The following is a 20,076-nucleotide window of genomic DNA, read 5'->3' as shown; positions in this document are numbered from 1 at the left end:
AGGAAATTCATTTCTGGGAAAGTAGCATAAGGAAATATAGAAAAAGTCTGTATTAGTTAGCTTTCGCTGTGACAAACCACTCCAAAATAACCTGGCTTTAAATAATAACAATTTATTTGGCTCATAATTCTGTGGATCACTGGCCTTTCTTCTTGTCTGGGCCAGCTCTGCTGATTTCAGCAAGGCTTGCTCAAATCTCTGTGTTCTGTTGGTGAGTTGGCTGGCGGCTGGGTGATCTAGGATGGCTTCACTCACATGTCTGGTGGTTGGCAGGTCTGCAGAAGGGATGAGAGCAACTGGGCCACTTGTCTCATCATCCAGCAAGCTAGCCTGGGCTTGTTCATCTAGTGACAGAGTTCCCAAGAGAGCAAGGGAGCAAGGTCCAATGCGCAAACATTTGCGTGTATCAGGGTTGGTAATCTCCTATTTGCCAAGCAAGTCACATGGCTGAGCTTAGAGTCAGAGCAGGAGGGCACTTACATTTGCATGGCAAGAGGGCATGGACACTGGAAGGGGAAGAACTGCTGGCATGTTTGCAATCAATCTGCATAGGTGGTCAACACATTATGCGTTAAGATGTTCATCACAGTGGTTTTTATAGTGTAGCAATACATAAATGTAATTCAAATGTCCAACAAAAACAATACAAAATCATGACATTCTGGGAGGACTATTTGGTAGCTGTCATGCAGTAACACTAAAAATGCTTTTGATATGCTGCTAAAGGAAAAAAGAAGAATATACAATTTTAAGTACCCTATGATAACAACTATATAATAAACATTAATTCAGATAAAAAATGTTAGAAAAAAATATTCAAAAATTTTAATAATTGTGTTGAGGAATGACATCATAATCAGTCTTCTCCTCATTAATTAAAAAACTCAAATATTATACCACGTGTATATTATAAAATTTACTTAAAATTTTATTCAGAGTCAACTTTCCATGTTTATTAAGAAGAAATAATTTTGTACATCTCTACATTATTAATATGTCATATTATAGACACTCAGAAAATGTGTTTCAGCAACACGTTCTCTTGGTATAAAGGAAAATTTTGCAATTTCTTCTTATGAAAGAGTAATATAAGCCTGCAAGAGCAAGAAGTAATTTAAATATGTTCAGGGACCATTTTCATCTTCAGAATTAAGGATTATTTTAATTTTACATCATTGCCTTCTCTCTTTTACTTTCCTTTTTAGTTTTATCATTTTAGGATTCCCTATTTTTAATTTTCATACAGAGATTTCTTTAATTGATCATTATAATTAAGCATAAAGTCATAAGTTACAAAGTCGTATTTTGCTGGATCCTAGGGTTCTAAATTATTCATTCCACTTACTGCTTTTAGATTAGTTTATTTGAAAATTTCCAGGTTATCGTTGTTGTTTTTTATTTTGTACAAATAAGAAGGCAGAAAAAAAGGAGGGACATTATAAAATAAATCTTCGAGTTTGTGGATCTCAAAGTTTATATTATTTGATGCTCTTGTGTCCCCAGACATTAATTTTCTCCCAGAAGCTCTTGATTTTATTTTCTATAAACCTTGATGTACTCAGTGTATTCCAGCAAGCCCTCACCATTTCTTCCTGGACCCTAACTTCTTAACTAAAGCCATTTATTGATATACTACTTTTTTTCAGTGAGGTAGCAAATCAATAAATTAAAGATTAGTTCAGTGTGTCAGCTTTTCCTAAGCATTCTGGGACTCATTAACTACTTTGGCCGACATGGAGGCCAGGGCAGCCTCACACAGAAATAATGGGTTTCCCTGTCAAACATTTCTAGAAGTCACCTTTCATACTAATTATTGAGTTCCAAACTGTTTTGGACAAGAAACTGGATGTAGAACATAACTTCATATGTACTAGCATTTCTAGTTAAAAAAATTATTTTCAGTGCATCCTGTTTCATATTACCCCACCAGGCTCAGAGCCAGTTTTAGGAGGATTCTTTAGGGAGATAGTTTGTTCATTACATAAAACAAGGCTGCTGCCATGGCCTGACACAGCCTGTATTTTTTTCTTTTCTTTTTTTTTTTTTTTTAGGCACACATTACCATAAGCTCTCTTCCACAATCCTATTTATATAACTATGTGGGTGGGATATATTAGCGCTACACTGGATTTCATCAATCTTATCTCTTGGAATCGGTACAGTCTATTTACTCTGATATTGTTCTGTTCACTCCTGCTAGCTTTTACCCAGCTTTCATTCCTCAGAGGTCCGTTCAGGGATCTGAGCTGTTTACTCTGTAGATCTTCCTGTTAGTATCACAGTCATTGCCGAGAACTCTCCCCTCAACTGAGAGTTTTACAATTCAAAACCTCATTGCATATTATAGAACCATATTTGGAATCTCTATCACCAACTGTTTGAAATTGCCTTTATTTTTACTTAAGAGCATTTAAGATATCTGATCAGAAACATTTTGTGTGGATGAAAAAGAGGAGATTAGACATAGAAAGTGAGGATATGGGAGCCACATTAGAGCAGCGTTCAGTGATCAGATTTAATACACTGATGGCCAGTTTTGCCTGACAGGTTTACAAAAGACTTCGTGGGAACACGTTTAATACTAGTCATGCCGTTCATTTACTGGCTTAGAGAAAATGGTCAGAACAAGTTCTATTCCAAAAAGACAGAATATAGAAATAATGGGAAACCTAGTATAGAAAAATGGCAAAAAATGCACTTTGATATACCACTGGTAGGAATATAAATTGGTATATTGTTTCTGAAAAATAACTTTACAATATATAGAAAGCCTTAATTATTGGCTAATCTCAATGACTCAGCAACTCACTTTACGAGATTTTACCCTAAGGAAATCATTCTGAATTTAAGCAAGGATAAAAGGATGTTCAACATTATTTGGCTAATGATAACAAAATATTGGCAACAACTTAAACATCCAGCAATAGAAGATGGTTGAGTAACTGTAGGTATATGCATTGTATGGCATATTATATATCTTTTGAAAATTATGCTTGGAAGAATGTTTAGTGATATAGAAAAATGTTTGTGACATATTAAGTGTAAAAAAGCTGTTTATAAAATGGTATACATAGTATAATGCTATTTTGGAGGGAAAAAAGTGTATTTATGTGTAGAAAACCGGATTAGAAGTATATGCACCAAAATGATGAGTGTTTATCCCTGGGTAGGACTTATGAATGATTTTTATTTTCTTTTTGTGCTTTTCTTTATTTTCTCAATTTTCTGTAATAAACACGTATTCCATTTGCAAGTAGGAAACAATATTATTTTAGAAAATGATGGGAATCAGGAGGGCAAAAATGGCTCAAAAACTGTATATAGTGCATAGATATATGCTTGCTACAAGAATTCCCATTAACAAAGAGACATTAACATTTGCAAAGGAGTGCATGCAGGCTGCTAAAATGTGATGTGTGTATGTATGTGCAGAGCTAGTGGTCTGAAAACCCAATGATCTTTATGCAAAAAGGCATAAACAGAATTAATAATCCATATAATTTTCTCTTTCCATAGACAGATTGACTTAAACATTTTTTAAGAGCAGAATTTGGGGGTTGGTAAAACAAACCATGCAAAGCAATGTGGAGCTTTAGACCTCCCAAATTATAATTTATTCCACCCACGTCCTTCCTGCCCAGCCTCTCATTGAGAAGAGCTGTCAGGGTTTCCGGGTGTGTCCGTGTGTATCTGCGGACAGAGAGTGGCCTCTGATGTTTGTCTTTGTGGGCTCCACTGTACAGCCCTGTGTCCTAATAGTGGAGACTGAGCAGGAGAACCTGACAAATGCTGACCCACTTCAATACATAAAATAAAAACAAATAAAATAATTGTATAAGTAATTGGAAATATTTTCTTTTTTCTATTTCAGTTCCGTGACAAGGGACCATCAACTCAGATGGGGGGCATGTCGGCATTTCCCGTCTGTCTACTCTGCTCCCCACAGAACACCATGGGTGACTTTCCTCAGATGTCAAATAGGGTAAAATGCTCTCCTCTATCTGCAATTTAGCCTTTATTTCACTTGGTAAACCTATTATCATTGAACGCTGGGCTGAACAAGCTACTCGCCTGGCTACTTTGTGAGCCATGGTGTTGGGGCCAGTTCTGTTCCTAAACACCTATTTTCAAATCTGGTTCATTTACAGGAACTAGGATTAACGTTCTAATAGGCAAAGCCAAGAGGCCCTGTGATAATTTGCAGAGCCCGTAGCCCTCTCCGTAGGCCCCTCCTCAGCCTGAGTTTTTTACAACATAACCTTGCTCAGTGGTCTATGGGGAGACGCCCTTTGGAAAGTGGTAGCAACTGGAAATTTTCTAGGGACCAGTGCTCTCCTCAAAGTGTTCACCCCAGAAATTCAACATTAAACTTACTTCATTTGAGAGATCTGTATCTTTCTCAGTGAAATATTTGGGGGCACTTTTTGAGGAATTTACTGGAAGTCATTTACATAATGTGCTAAATTTTACTTGCTCATTCTAATTCTCCTCTACTTAATAAATTAAAATGCCATCAAGAATTCTACCACTTTGGCCAAGGGCAGGTGAACCCAGGCAGCCTACTCTTTATTGGTTTTCTGGTATACACACACCCCTCCTCATTCTTCCTGTTACTTCCACAGACCTGGCTGAATCCATCAAACCCACAGCTGGAAAATCCCTCCTACCCTTTTCAAGGGGCACCTACAAGTTCCAGTCTTTGAAAACAGGGACTAATGACCATCTCCAAACTCATTGTCAAGAACATCTGCAACGCTTTGGCAGTAAAGGCAGTCGACGTGCACAGAGACATCGTCCTGGATTGTTCTTCACGTCCCCCTGGGTGAGGTTTCCCATCATGACATACTGGACAACTGTGTTTCATTTCTTATATTCCTGGCCCTGATTGGAGTTCTTTATTTTTGTTTCCTTCATCTTTTTTTCTCAACATGTTGTTGTTGTGCCTGACTCTGTGGTGGAGGGTTTTAAGGGCGCTGGAAAATCACAGCATTTGTTCTCTACTTATTGCTTCTTATAAAGTACTTCCTAGATTATACATTCTTATTATATCAGTTGATTCATTTTTTTTTCACCGTATCTTTAATTTTTCCCTTTCTCTGGCTCCTTCCCTAAAACATGTAAATGCTCCCAGATGTCCCCTATCTTAAATAATTCTGTCCTTGGCCAAGATACTGCTATTCCTCACTAGAGCACATTTAAGCCTTATTTCTTGAAAGAGTATCCTCCCTGGCATTTGTTTCTTCCTCCTTTTCGCTCACTCTTGGCAATCCATAATATTCTCTGACTTCTGCTTCCACAAAACTACCAAGTTGCTCACATTTGGTTCATCAGGGGCTCCTGATTGCTCACTTTCAGCTTCCATCCTATGTGACCTCTCTGTAGCATAAGCTGTGCTGTCACTCCCTGTTTCATGAAACTCTGCTTTCTTGGTGCCTAAGACACCATTTCCCTCCAGTTCTCCTGTTTCTGACTACTGTCTACTGCTATCAAACAGCCTAGTTTCCGTTCTATCACCTCCATGAAGTCTTTCCTGATCTTTTGCCTGGAAGTCATCTCTCCTCCTTTGAGCTCTTTAGTCCTACGGCACTTTATACATTTCTGTAGTCTTTCCGATGCCCATCACAGTACCTTATACCTACCAGATGCTTATTAAAAGGATGAAAGACTTAATGCAGGCTTTTTAAAACTGTGTAACATGAAGCCCTTGGGATATTAACTTTACGTCCAAATAAAATGTCGAAAAAAATTCCACTTAATAAATAATTTAATATTTAGCAAACTAAAATTAAAAAGTAGATCTATTTTTATTTATTTATTTCTTTTACACCATAGAAATGTTCCTAGAACCTATACAGAGCAGATTAGTATATGGATCTGACAAGGGAACTGTAAGGTATTAAAGTAAAACCAAACAAGGTTGCAAGATTGGGATAGTTTTCTATATATTGGCAGTTGGTAATTTTCAACATAATCTGCCATTTTGACAATGTCTGTCATAATTTCATTTCTAACTCAACAACAGTTTGCTCTAATGTATTAGACAAATGGAGCCCTAATACGGTTAAAGGTAGTAAGACCAGATTAATGTAAGTATTAAAAGAGCATATTTGACTGCTATATAATAAGCGTGGTTATTAAAAGATATTATCAATTTCAGGATCATCTGATCCTATATCAGTATGTATGTAATTGTAGCTTATGTTGACCTTATTTACCTCTATCACATGAACATGGCAGCTATTGATCAGAGTTCTGTGCTCCTTAGCAGTGAGACACATTTCTAAAAGTCTTTGGGTTAACTATATTTTCAATGCACATGTAATTGGTCTGCACGTCAGGCGGTGACTTGGCACGAAGCCATAGGTGAGCTGTCAGGCACACATGCAAAGTGGGGTCCTTTGTCTGCAGTTGTAGACCTGGAGTGGATACAGGACAATTTGGAGAGGATGCTATTGCGGAAGAATTGGGAAGATGTTTTTTAATCTTGTATTTTAGCTAGATTTCTGATGGCCACTAACACAGAAAAACCTGCTAATGAGTAGGCCACTTGTGTAATTTATTTTGTACTTAAAGTAAAATGTAAAATGTCAGGCAACTATCCATGACTTACTCTAGGGAAGCGGACCAGCTGATGATTAGTCTTCTGTTTACAATTAAAGTCTGATTTCTTTTCCTAATTTTGGTTGACTTGCTCTTGGTCCTCTGGACTCCTAATAGTCCTCGTGGATGCTGAATAGATTGTGCTTTGACTCCCAATTACCATGCTATTAAAGGACCTCCAAATGCTGCCCTGTAATTTTGTTTAGGTTCATTTTCTCTAGGTTTTTATTCTGTAATCTACTTTTAGTTACCCTATCAGTTCTTTATAAATTTGTATTTTAATGATACACTCCCCCAATTTTCCAATATAGCTCTTCTTTATTTGAGAAAACAACCTAAGAAAATCACCAAATGGCTGCATAAACTTTGGTGGAAACAAGTGGTATAAGAATGGACTCAATCAGGAGGGGGCCAGCTTAAGAATGTGGGTTTGGGGCCGGTCTGATGGCATAGTGGTTAAGCTCCTGCGTTCTGCTTCAGTGGCCCAGGGTTCGCCAGGTCGGATCCTGGGCGGGGACATAACGCACCACTCATCAAGCCGTGCTGAGGCCGGGTCCCACATAGAGCAACTAGAAGGATGTACCACTATGACATACAGCTATGTACTGGGACTTTGGGGAGAAAAAAGGAAAAAAGGAGGAAGATTGGCAACAGATGTTAGCTCAGGGCCAATCTTCCTCAAAAAAAAAAAATTAAAAAAGGAAAAGAATGTGGGTTTGGTAACTAGCGCCAGCCCTGGAACGAGGGGGTGAAAACCTTGAGTCCTTTGCGCTAACAGTGCCTCCTAGGTTTAACTGAAGAGAGACGTTTTGTTTGTTTTCTAACGTAAGGACCTGTTTTGTACATTCTCCTGGAGACTGTGCGTGAACTTAATAGTTAGGTGGCTGAATAATGGATAGTCAACCCCTATCCTTTCACCATTCAGGGTATAGTCCTGAGGTTCTTTACAAAAACCCTCTCTTGCAGGGCCAGATTTTCTGAGCCTTCCTAGGTGATGGCTAGCTAAGCTGATAATGGGAGAAAATTAGGCAAGATTCCCCCTGGCAGGCAGGCCACAAATATACATTCTGACAGTGACCTTTAAGAGACCATGCCCCAAACACCCAAAGAATGACTCAAATAGTGACTAATTAAGACTTTTTCTGAAAGCAGCCTAAAAAGCGACTTCAGTATTAGGGATTTCAGGAGGGTAGAACACCTGGTACCTGGTGGGGCCTCTCAAATCATACTTGGTCTCTTCTAGCTCCACAGAGTGGTGGCCCTAGACCCAAAGATCTTCAAAGATCTAAAAGGCTATAGTAAGAAGCCAGGGTAGGAGTCCTTCATGAAGATCAGTTCAGCACAGTAAGCACTAATCACCCTCAGGCCTTGCAGAAAGTGCTGAGTTACTTTTCCTTCTGCTTTCTCCTGATGATTCAGAAGGGTAGAGGGGAAAAGTCACTGATATGGGCTACTCCAACTCATAAATAATTGAAAGAATATGGAATGCAAATTCAAATTCATTTCATTTCATAACAACCCCACTTAAACAGCTCATTCAACTGTGTATGCCAGTAAATGGAGTGGAATTGGAATTGACAGGAGGGGTTTCTCTTGATGGTACTTGAATACACCAACTGAGATGCAGAAATGCTTTCCAGGGCAAAACAAAGAAATCAGCAAATGAAGGCAGTCCTTTTGAGCTAGCCCACTTCTTTCTTCCCTTCCTGATGAAGCACCTAATGAAATGTGAAGTGGTTCAGGAGCTGGAGGCAGAAGAATGCCTAAGTGGAATAATGGAGAGAAAGGTGGTTGCTATAAAAATGGGTCCAGGCTGATGGATGAAGGTGTAAAACATACTTCCAGTCTGGGGATAAGCAAAAAGCAAGGCTCGTGATCTGAGAACAAGGAAAACAGCCTGGAGGGAAGGCATCTTTCAATCACTAATGTCTTCTGAGATTTAAGAATAAGACAGTTCCAAATCAGGTAATAGCAGATGCAAATGTGATGGCATTTTAAAATATTAGCTGATGTTTTTCCCTTTCTTTTTCCCCTGCTATTATCTCCCCTTTCCCTCTACTGCCCCACTCAATTAAGTCAGTCCTCTAGAGTCATTGCCTCAAGGGAGGGATGTGACAAGATGTCAAAGAGAAAGAGGGAGTGGCTTTGGTTTCTAAAATCTAAACCCTGGGAAGTATTGAGAAGATTTAGGGTATAGGTAGAGTTTGGTAGAATAAGGTTTCAGGAGAGAAGGCTTTCTCTTAGACTAGGGAAAGATTCCCTTGGGCCAGGGAGTGGAGGCGACTGCTTGGAGCAAGGATAAGAGCAGAGATGTTGACGGGTGCTGGAAGGAGGGCTCTGTGCCCTGCTTCTTGGGCCATACCAGAGGCAGGGGGCAAGGCTGCCAGCCCTCAGAGACTATGCACAGCTTTGTAGAGATTCCTGAGCCATAAAGTGGCACCCAAAGAGCGAAGGGTTCTTGTGGCCCAGCAAGTGCTGTGGGAGCTGTGGAGAGAGCCAGTGGGCCCAAGGGGGCACAAAGGAATAAAGAACAGACACTTTATGGCTTCCTGTAAGGACCAAACATGTTAGCACTGTCTGAGACCTCCTTAGAATTTAAATACAACCCTGGGGAAAGAAGATGGATTCCAAATTGAGGGGCTGAGTTTCTAGCGCCCTGGAAGAATGTGGTATCAATATAGAAATTAAGTGAATTAGTATAGAAATAAAGAGTTTATGAAAATAAAAAGTTATAAACCACAATTTGTACCTGCCATGAGTGGTGACTGATCCAGGAGAGTGCATGGAAGACTGATTATAATCCCCCAGACTGGAGGACAACCATTTTGAGGTAAAGGCTACGACCCTGGTACGGAATTAGTGGGCAGAGATGACTAGACTCTTGGAAGTAACCACAGAGTTTGAAAATACAGGTGGATTGTGAAGAAACCGAGTTGAAGAGTCTCATAGACTGCTTTAACCCCCGTACACAGACCCAGAAAAGGTGGCAGAGGGAAGAAGGAGAGCAGGGGTTATGCAGTAGAAAGCAGAAGGAGGGTGCCTTATTGGGGTCCAAAGAAGAGATTAAAGTATTTGATTCTCAAGAGAATCTTCTAGAAAGGGAGTGAGAAGTGGACTTAATGGCTCCAGCTCAGTTCTAGACAGGGCTGGTGGCAACAAGTTGTAAGCCCCAAATGACGCTTTTCAGGCTTTTTTGAAAGGCAGGTAGAATCCCTTTTCCCCAGAGCTGGCCCAACACACAATGCACAAACAGGGACACACCTTGTTGCAGGGGCCTGGGGCCTGTGAGCTGAAGGAAACTGTGCCTTGTCTGCAGAATGCTGCCCACCCTCAGAAAGGCAATGTTTTAAAGATAGTTCCAAGAATTTGGAGAGATATGAAATCCCCTCTTTTCCTTTTCTTGTAGAAAAAAGTGAACTTTTCATGGTAGACTATAGAGAACCACAGCTGGCAATGGCAAAACTAAGGAAGAACTGAGGGGGTCTTGGGAAAGGAGACACAGATTCTGATCTTGACTCTTGACTCTTGGCTTCTTGACTCAGAAGATTTGAGAATCAGGTGAGAATTGCTTCAGCTCTTGTACCAGGCACCCTCCCAGACTCAACTGAAGAGGAAAGGAGCAGACTGAGCTGGGGAACCCAGCCACCCATGATACCAAACCTCTTAATCTCAAGTTCTGTGCCTGATGTACAGTAAGCCGATCACTGAGACACCGTGGTTGGAGGGAGAGAAAGGTTTATTCTAATTGGCCAAAACGAGAAGGCAGGAGGATAGGGTCTCTCAAATCCAGCTTAACAAAAAAAGAAAGCAGGGGTTTTTTAAGGAGCTAAGGGGCTTGGGAGATCAAGTTTTGGAACAAAGGGGAAATCCGTGTTCCTTTCACTGCACATAAGCCCTTGGGCACCCAGACTTCTGGGCGTCAGCGGCAGCTGGGGGCTGGTTATCTGGTGGTCATAACTTCCTTAAAGGCATTCTTTTTCTTCTGCAAAACAAGCTCATAAATCCTGGTGACCCTTGAGTCGCCCCTCAGGTTAAACAAGAAAACAGCAAATTAACAAGATTAATTTCTTTTTATCTGTGTCTGTGCTGGGAACAAGCTAGAAGCGTAATCATGTTCTTATTGAATATTTACAGTAACCCTCAGGTACGCGGCTTCACCCACAGGGCCCACCGTCTTGAAGCCAAGCACTGACAGGAAGCCCACTGAGGCACACACTGGCATAAAATGGTCTTGCCTGTGGCCGGACTCCCTGTGGTGTGGGTGGGGCTGTAAATGCAGAAAGGAGAAGCTGAGGGTCTCCTAGATTAAGTGACCCCCAGGTAAGGGAGGCAGGAAATTTGCTCCAAAAAAGGGCTCACCTGCTTGAGTCTGAGGAAGCTAGCACCTGCGCTACCATGGGATAATTTGCTCGAGAGAATCACTATTCTGAAAGACTAGATTTGGGACAGAGACCCAGTTTCTGGGGGCACCTGGAGGAAGAGCAAGTTTCCTTTGCAGGAATGCAGAGATTTATTAGAACAACAAACGTGGTGAGAAAATAACTTCGCACCAGTGTTTATTTCTTTCTTTCTTTATTTTTTTTGGTGAGGAAGATTAGCCCTGAGCTAACATCTGTGCCAATCTTCCTCTATTTTGTATGTGGGACACCACCACAGCACGGCTTCATGAGCAGCGTAGTTCCGGGCCCAGGATCTGAACCTGCGAGCCCCGGGCTGCCGAAGCAGAGCACACCAAACTTAACCACTGCACCACCGGGCTGGCCCCAGTGTTTATTTCTTTCTCCATCTTTCTCACCCTGGCAGTCCTTCCCCATCTGCCATAAACGCTGGTCTCTGGTTTCTGTGTTTCCAAAGCTTAAATCTGTGCTAAACCTAGCATGAGCAAAGTTCTCATGAAAGAGGCAATGCCATTGATTAAGACGGGAGAGAATTTCCTCTAAGAGGGCCAGTAAAGGACTCCCCTGGGCTGCTTAGCAAGGAAGAAAGGGGAGTAAAAAGGAGAAAGCTTAATTTGGGGGTGGGGTGGGAGGAGATGTCTTCTGAGACCCAAAGGAGAAGAATGGAGGACGCCTCAAATGTCTTACACATTCTCTGGGATCTGAGAAGTGGTGCTGGCAGAAGGGGCAACTTTTGGGGTCAATATTTCAGAGTTTGAACTGGGTCCAACCTGGCAATGCCAGTGTCTCTCTGTACTCTGTCTGGTCTTGTGGTGCGTGAGCTACCAGTTGACGTTCTGAATGATCTTATTGCCTTTGGCTTTAGAACTTGAGCATCCCCTAATTGTTAAATGGAATAGCTCCCTTTTGTTTTGTCTTACTTGGTTGCAAGTTTCTCAGCAGAACCTAAGGGAAGATGAAAAGTGCCTGGGCTCCCCCTAACTCTTTCCTCTTGCTTAGGATGGGGCCTATTATTTATTAATCTAAAGAACAATTATCAAGGGCCTCATCATGTACCAGGCAATTGTTTGGTGCTAGAAATCAGATGGAAGCCCCCTCACTACTTGATGGAGAAGACAGTCATGAAGGATGAGAATCACAGTCTAGTGACAAACTTTGGGGGCTGAAGGGGGTTGATTCAGCCTTTGGGGCCCAGAGGGGCTTCCCAGCTGGAGAAGGAGGATTTTTGTTAAGGAGGTGATTTTTGCAAGAGCATCGTAGAGATATCGACTTACCAAGTTGACATCATTGAGAGGCGGAATCAATCCCCAGAATTTCCTATCACAGACTTCTTGTCATTTGAAGTAATTAAATGTGTTTATTGCTTGGACAATGTCAGATTTTCTGTAGTTTTCCACCAAAAGCAATCCTGGCTGATAGAATATTTTTTGCCAATTTTCGATGTAAAGCATGTTGAAGAGAAAGTTGAAATTCTGCAATGTTTTGGCTGTAATTACCAGTCTTTTTTACTTGCATTGTAATTTATGCAAGGAGAGAAAGAGGTGGTTTTTTAACTCCAGGAAAATAGGAACAGACTTTTCTTCGTTTCTTTCTCTCTTCTCCCCCGCCCCCACACCTGTCTCCTTCCCTCCCTCCCTTTCTTCCCTTTTTGCTATTTGATTTATTTAAAATAGCGTCAGTAAAGGAAAAATCAGTGGGTTCAATATTACATTGTTGAATTAATTTAAATTCATTTTCATATAACAAATGAACAATGAATAAAGTTTCCTATAACAAGCAAATAAGCATACTTATTAATCTCAAGGTTAGAGATTATATCACAATAAAATATTGTTTATAAACTAGAACCTCACAGAAGAGCTTCTTGCAAATGACCTATCCAGGGTTCAATTTTATAATGACAAGACACTGGTTAAGTATAAAGATGATAAGAAAGAACCTTCACTCCAACCTGGGGAGTATTTCTATTCTTAGTTTTTTTCCTTTGAATTTTAAATATCCTGCAGTTTTTTCCTTATCTTTATCTGAGTTTTAAATATAAGTACCCAAGTTTTAAGTATAAGTATCTGAGTTTTAAATATAAGTATCTGAGTTTTAAATATCCTGCAGTTTCTTCCTTATCTTTATAATAAAATGTTAAAACCTTGCTCAGTGATTTGTTTTCTCAATATTCTCTCAATATTCCTGCTATTAAAAGCTTATGACCTCTGATTTTAACTTTAATTTTAATTAAGGCTAAGTTTAAGAAATTAGGGTTTACAATGTTTTGGATCTTCTGGTGTCATCTTTTTTTTTGCTGAGGAAGACTAGCCCTGAGCTAACACCTGTGCCAATCTTCCTTCACTTTATATGTGGGTTGCTGCCATAGTGTGGCTGACGAGTGGTGTAGGTCTGCACCCAGGATCTGAACCCACAAACCCAGGCCACTGAAGTGGAGTGCACCAAACTTAACCACTATGCCGTGGGGCCGGCCCCCTGGTATCATCTTTTTCTTAGTGATTTGCAAGAGGGCTTTATGTATTAAGATATTAGTCCTTTGTCATATGTGTTGCAAACATTTTCCTATAGGTGTTATTTGTATTTTAACCTTGCAATGATTTTTGCTTTAGGGTGTTTTTATGTTGTCAGATGTACAATCTTTTGATTATAAATAAAATCTTTTGATTTTATCATTTCTGGCTTTTACATAAGTTTAAAGAGGCTTCCTTCAAACCAGGATTATCAAAATAGTTATCCATATTTTCTTCTATTATTTTCATGACTTGATAGATAACTTTGAAATCATTGATCCATCTGGAATTTATTTTGGTATAAAAATAAGGTAGGTATACAAGCATATTTATTTGGAAAACAGCTCATCTATTGTTTTAATAAAATTTACTAAGTGTATCTTCTCCACTGCTTTGAAATGCTACCTTAATCAGACACTAAATTTTCATATCTCCTTGATTCTATTTGTGGAATTTCTATTCGATTTCACTCATCTGTCTGTCTACATACTCATGCCACTATCTTGTTTTAAAAATGACTATAGCTTTAAGGACATTATAATAATTGGTAAGACAAGTTCTTACCCATTATTCTACTTTTTAAGGAATGTCTTGGCTCTTCCTGCATTTTTATTCTTTCAGATTGATTTTTTAAAATAGTACTTACTATACCGGGCATTTTATTTATTTATTGTTTTTTTTCTGTATTGATTTTTCAGGAAAACAAATTACAAAAGTAGCATATGCTTGCTATAACAAAGTCAAACAATACAGTCATGAGGAGAGTAAGCCTTGACAACCCCCATCTCTTCCCTTTAATGACACATCCCAGAGGAAACTCCGGTTAGCAGCATGTTGAGCATCCCTCCTTTCAGATGTTCTCCCATTCTTACGCATAAACACATGAAGAAGTGCTCCCAAAATATCAGTGATATTTTGACTAGGATTTTAATAAATATTTGTAAAGACATATTTTCTTTCACATTTCTGCTTTTCACATCATGTAATGCCTCAGCATTTCAGTTTTCTTTATATGTACGGTGGTGTAACACTACTCATCCATATCACAGAAATTGCATGAGGCAGTTCATGATAATAAAACAGATTTCAAATATGTCTTATCTTGGCGTTTCTCAAAGTATGTTCTATAATACATAGATCCTGCAAGATACACTGCAAAGAAAATAAGGGTTCCCTGAGCAAATGAGTTTGGGAAACACTAGGTGGTATAGCTTCCTTTTGGATATTTGTAACGCAGGGCAACTTAGAAATTCTGCTAAGTCCTAAAATAAAAGTTTTACTTTGTCTGACCCAGTGTTTTCCAAACTTATTTGATCAGGGAAACTAGTTTGCCTGTTGATGGGATATTCATAGAACACAATTTGGGAAATGCTGAGTTACATAGATTGACCTAGCTATTGCCTAGCGTGAGGTAGTAAAGAAGCTAGAATAACTCCAGGTCTCTGGCTTTGATAAATGGATGGTTCGTGGTGTCACCGACTGAGATAAAAAATAGAAGTGGAGGATCAATTTTGGACCTATTGAATTTTGATGCCTCTGGGAGGTTCTAGTGAAGATGTTTATTAAGCTGAGAATATACAGGTCTGGAACTCAGGTGAGAAGCCAGAGCTAGAGAATGGTGAGTTGGAAAGTTTGCTTTGGATTAAAGTGTGTTGTCTAAAAAGGCCCATTTTAAAATGCACATATATTACCTAGGAAGGGTAAGCATTAAATTATTAATATGTATTATATTATCATATTAGCTTACTATCATTTTAAAGCAGAGATCAGGCCCCTGAAGGAATGGAAATCAGGACTGGTGAATTTTGAGTGGAGGGTCAGCAAAGAAACAATCTGAAGTAATGATTTCCAAACTTTTAGAATCTGGGGCCTCTTTTTAATGCTAAAAAAAAATTTTCAACCTCCCCATTGCCCCACATATTCTACTTTTTATATTCTTTGATTGAGAAAATATGCCCTGACCCAAACTAGGATGAATTAACTTCGTGAGGAATCAGTACAAATTTAGTAAAATGTTTATTTCTTCAGCTTACTGACAGTGGCACTGCATACTGATTTCTGATCCTCCTGTTACACTGTGCTTGCAGGCTAAGATGGATTCATGGAACCTGACTTTCAGCTTTGAGCAAACACTGTGTTCTCCCACTTATTCAAACTTGTGTCAAATTCAAACAAGAAGAGGCAGAGGAAGATGCTAGTAGAGTTTTTAGTCAGTCATTTGATATCTTTTGTGCCTGGGTCCATTTTAACCAAGACTCAGCTCTTCGCCTGGCTTTCCCCATCACTAACTAGGTGACCTCAGAGAAACCTCGCTGCCTCCTTTGCCTTAATTATCAAAATGGGATAATAGCAATAGCTTTTCTTGCCTCCCAGGGCCCTTGTGCAGAAGTCAGTAAGATAAATAGTTGTGAAAGTGAGTGGGAAGGTTAAAAGTGCTCTAAAATGTGAGGTATTTTCATGGCTGCATTTTAATATGGCTCACCACTAAGTATCCTGAAGGTAGCAATTCCCTGGGAGGGGGTTTAATCATCCAGGCTCACCATAGGGTGGACTCCATTTAACCTGTGTGTCCTAGTTGATTAGGTTATTGTGTGTAGATTGCAGGAATTTCAAGCTCTATTCCATCTTTTCCTTTTGATATAATTTTAATGAGATTTTCCCCATTCTTTTATTGCATGGCAGGCTACCGCTAGAATAAATATAAAGAAGTTTTAAAAAATGCAGAAAACAGGAGGGCTGGGGAGATGGAAAAAGGCAGGGGGTAAGGCAGGGGATGAGGGTAGGAAGGCTGTTCTCAGATCTGCACGGGTCTCCTGATGACTTTAGAATTCCTGGGGGCACTTCCTTATGTGCCAGGCACTCTGAAAGATAAGAGAGGAGGCCCACCGAAGGCCGCTGAGAGAAATGTCTTTTTCAATTGTTTAAAGAGCGCCACATTCCTTCCATGAAGCTTCATCACCAGGCCCAGGAATCCAATGCTTTTCTTTGTATTGTATAAGCAAAGTCTGCATACTCCAGACGGTTCCCACACAATGGCATCTAGTGTGTTTCTCTGAATGGGCAGCTGTGTCGGATACCCCAGGACATTTAAAATGTATGCGTGCATTGGAAGAGCATATTTTTTATTAGACCAATCTAGGTAACACTTAAAAGCCGTTTATCCTGAGTTAAGGTTGTTATTTTTCATTGATCGAGTCCCCTTCACTGAATACTAGTAACTGTCACTGACTAATGCGTCACTAACTAGCAAATCGTTTCATCACTAGAGCTTCATTCATTTTCCTCTCCTGGGAAGGAGTGTGTATGAGTGTGCATGGATGTGTGCATGTGTGTGCGTGTGTGTTGAGGTGAGGAGCATGAGAAATGTGAGTACCTGATAAATGTCAGCCACACATCGAGGTGGAGCATTATTTAATCCAATAACCCAGGTAGGCGTTAGTTCTCCCATTTCACTGACAAGACTCAGAGAGATGGAGTAACTTGTTCAGGTCAACAGCTTAGAGTAGCTAGGCTAGAATTTGAACGTAAGTCTGATTCTAGGTCAAACTCTTCCCACTGTACCAAGTTGTCTTTTGTCTGATTCAGAGATGGCAAAGAAGTTTCTACTCATATTTCAACTCTGGAATGGCTGCCTGGAGGTGGGTCCTCGGGAAAGAGCACTGTGATTAATCACTGATATTTGAGGCAGTTAAGGATGCGAGATGGGTCACATAAGGGAAGTAAGTGCCTTCCCTTGTTTAGAAGATCTCCACCAAGCTTTCCAATTTTATGGTCCTGTGCCTCTTTCTGGGTGAATCATGGGTCTCTGAAAGAAGGAAGAGAGGCAACAAAACATTCATGGAAGAGAGAGAGGACTCCCTACAAGCCTGAACACCCAAGATTAGAAGGAGAGGTCACAAATGACCTAGATAATCCCCCCCAACATTTCATAACTTCTGTTATCACCAATTTTTTTTTTTTTAGTCATTTATTTCTATGCAGTAGTGAGTATTTTCGGCTGGAGAACATTTTGGCCACTCAGAGAGATGGAGTAACTTGTTAAGGTGAACAGCTTACAGTAGTTAGGCTAGAATTTGAACCCAAGTCTGATTCTAGGTCAAACCCTCACCATTAAGTAGAGTCCCTTTTGTTAAAGCATGACAGCTTGTCCCTGGGATGAATGTACTGTACTTTCTGGCATTGGGGAATTAATGCCTCTGTAAAGACAGCCTCTGATCCTATCTATGCCAAGAATAGCGTGGAGTAGAGTGTGGCCGAAGGAGTGGGCAGGGTCTGCCACCGTAGACATCATCATGACATAAGGGGACATAATTGACCTGGCTTGGGTGAGCCATATCAATTAAGACTGACAGTGGGGGGTGTTCAAAGTATGTTTACAGTGCCACTGTCTGTTTTTCTTATTACTTGGGGGCAAATTTAGCAGTTTATTTTGGGACAGAAATTACTTACTGTAATTTGACTCTGCCAATTTTACTCACTATTTACTTAGAGCATTTTGTAGCTGCCAGCACTAGAACTCCATCATCAGCTTACATCCTCTTGAGGTGTTTGAGTACAAAGAATCCCATTCCCCTGGCTGTAGGCTCTCCATCAGTGGTTCTCAATTCTTACTGTACATTAGAATCCCCCGAGGGGCTTTTAAAAATACAGATGACTGGGCCCCATCCTAAGAGAGTCTGATTTAATTGGTCTAGGTGGGACCCTCGCATTGGTATTTTTCAACAGCTCCCCAAGTGATCCTAATGAGCAGCCAAAATTGGGAACTACTGCTCTGGATGGTTGACTCATCCTACATAACCCATCAGCTGGAGTCTCTGTGGCTTCTGGGGCTGTGCAAGTACATTGGTGCCTTTGTGTGAATTAGAAAACGATGTCCCTCTGCCTGCACACAATAGAAAAATGTGCTACTTATTCTGGATTGACACAGCTCCACGGGCACATGGTTTGATGAGCAGAGTGCACAGTTTTAACAACTCTGCAGGTCAGTCTTGGTGGCTTCCAACCTTAGGTTCCTCTTTGAGCCTTCTGGTTTGGCAGAGTTCTTCTTCTAAGGGTCTCTCCTGGGTCTGAGCTTTAGGCAAATCTCATTTGTTAAAGAAATATAGAAGGGCCATTCTAAAATGGCAGTTTGAGGAGCTCCACTGATCTTTTCCTCAGCTACACAACTCATGAAAAATTTAAAAAATAACCATTTAAAGTTTCCAGAAATTGTCCTAAGGGCATACAGAAGATGGAGAAACATTTGTTTAAGAAAATCTACTAAATTTCTGTAAGACCAATGAGTCTGTGGCATGTGAGCCACAGGCCATCCCTCTCCCTCCTAGCTCGGGGTGAGGGAAGCTCTATTCCAGGTGAGTGTGGCCAAGAAGGGCTTCCAGTCCCCCCAGTTCCCAGTCTAGGGCTACAGTTTCTTCCCTGGAGGATCAAGCAGCCAGAATTTCTCATTCCCCACCCCTAGCTTCAGGTTGTAGAAGCTCTATCCCAGGGATGTTGAGAATATGGGGGCCTTCACCCCTGCTCATTCATAGAGTCATGGTTCCATGTCAGGAGAAGCAAGCCAAAAAGACTAGGGCTGCCATTCTCTCCCAAGCCCCACTTACAAAGTAGGGATGTCACTCCAAGAAAAGCAGACCCCTGTCCCTGCCCCCAGCTCCAGAGTAGTGGCACAGAGGTTTTGCCAGAGAGAGGCAGGCTGTAAGAACAGAGGGCTCTGTAGCTCTCCTTAAGGGCATTGATTTTATTTGGAATAGAGTATGGTAAAGTTCAAACCTAAGGATGCTATCAAAAACAATGGGGATTTTGGTAGTAAGCAATTGTGAGGAGGTTGGTAACTCCATGATAGCAACAAGCTAAACTGTAGAACAGCTAGAAGCATAACTGAAAGAATTAGAAAAAGAGACAGTTAGGAAGAGCTCTCTTGGTATTGGAACAAGCTTCAAAGACTGGCCTCAAAGACTGTCCCTGCAAAGAAGTCTGAATTTAATTGAACTGGACTATGGAGCAATTTGTGGCATACGACATTGCTGAAAACAAGAGAGAAATGAGCTAGCAATTTGTGGAGGCTAATAGCTGGGTGTGATATCAATAAAGGCAGATGAACAGGAAGCTAAAAAAGAGATCAAGGAATGAGACAATCAAGAGAATCCTGGTAAAGCAACTGTCACTTCAGGGTTACTGTAAGTGTGTCCAACACTGTGCCCTCTGAGAAGTGATTTTAGAGGCTGCACACTGTGAGGGAAATAGACTTTGTAGAAATAGTCCTGTCAAGTGACTGAACATATAAACAAGCAAACAACAAGAAAAACAAGACCCAGAGAGGTGGTGATTGGGGAGTTAGTACACAGAGTTGCTACAATCTATTATCTAAAATGTCCAGTTTTCAACAAAAACTCATGAAACATGCAAAGAAACAGGAAAGTGTGATTTGTATGTAAGAAAAAGAACAACAGGCAACAGAAATAGCCTTTGAGAGGACTCAGATGTTGGACTTGGCAAAGACTTTGACTCAACTATTATAAATATGTTTAAAGAACTAAAGGAAATGGTACTTAAAGAAGTCATGGAAAGTG

The sequence above is a fragment of the Diceros bicornis genome, chromosome 16, assembly GCF_020826845.1.
Source record: "Diceros bicornis minor isolate mBicDic1 chromosome 16, mDicBic1.mat.cur, whole genome shotgun sequence".
Classification (NCBI taxonomy): Eukaryota; Metazoa; Chordata; class Mammalia; order Perissodactyla; family Rhinocerotidae; genus Diceros; species Diceros bicornis.
Note: the sequence above shows the minus strand (reverse complement) of the source record.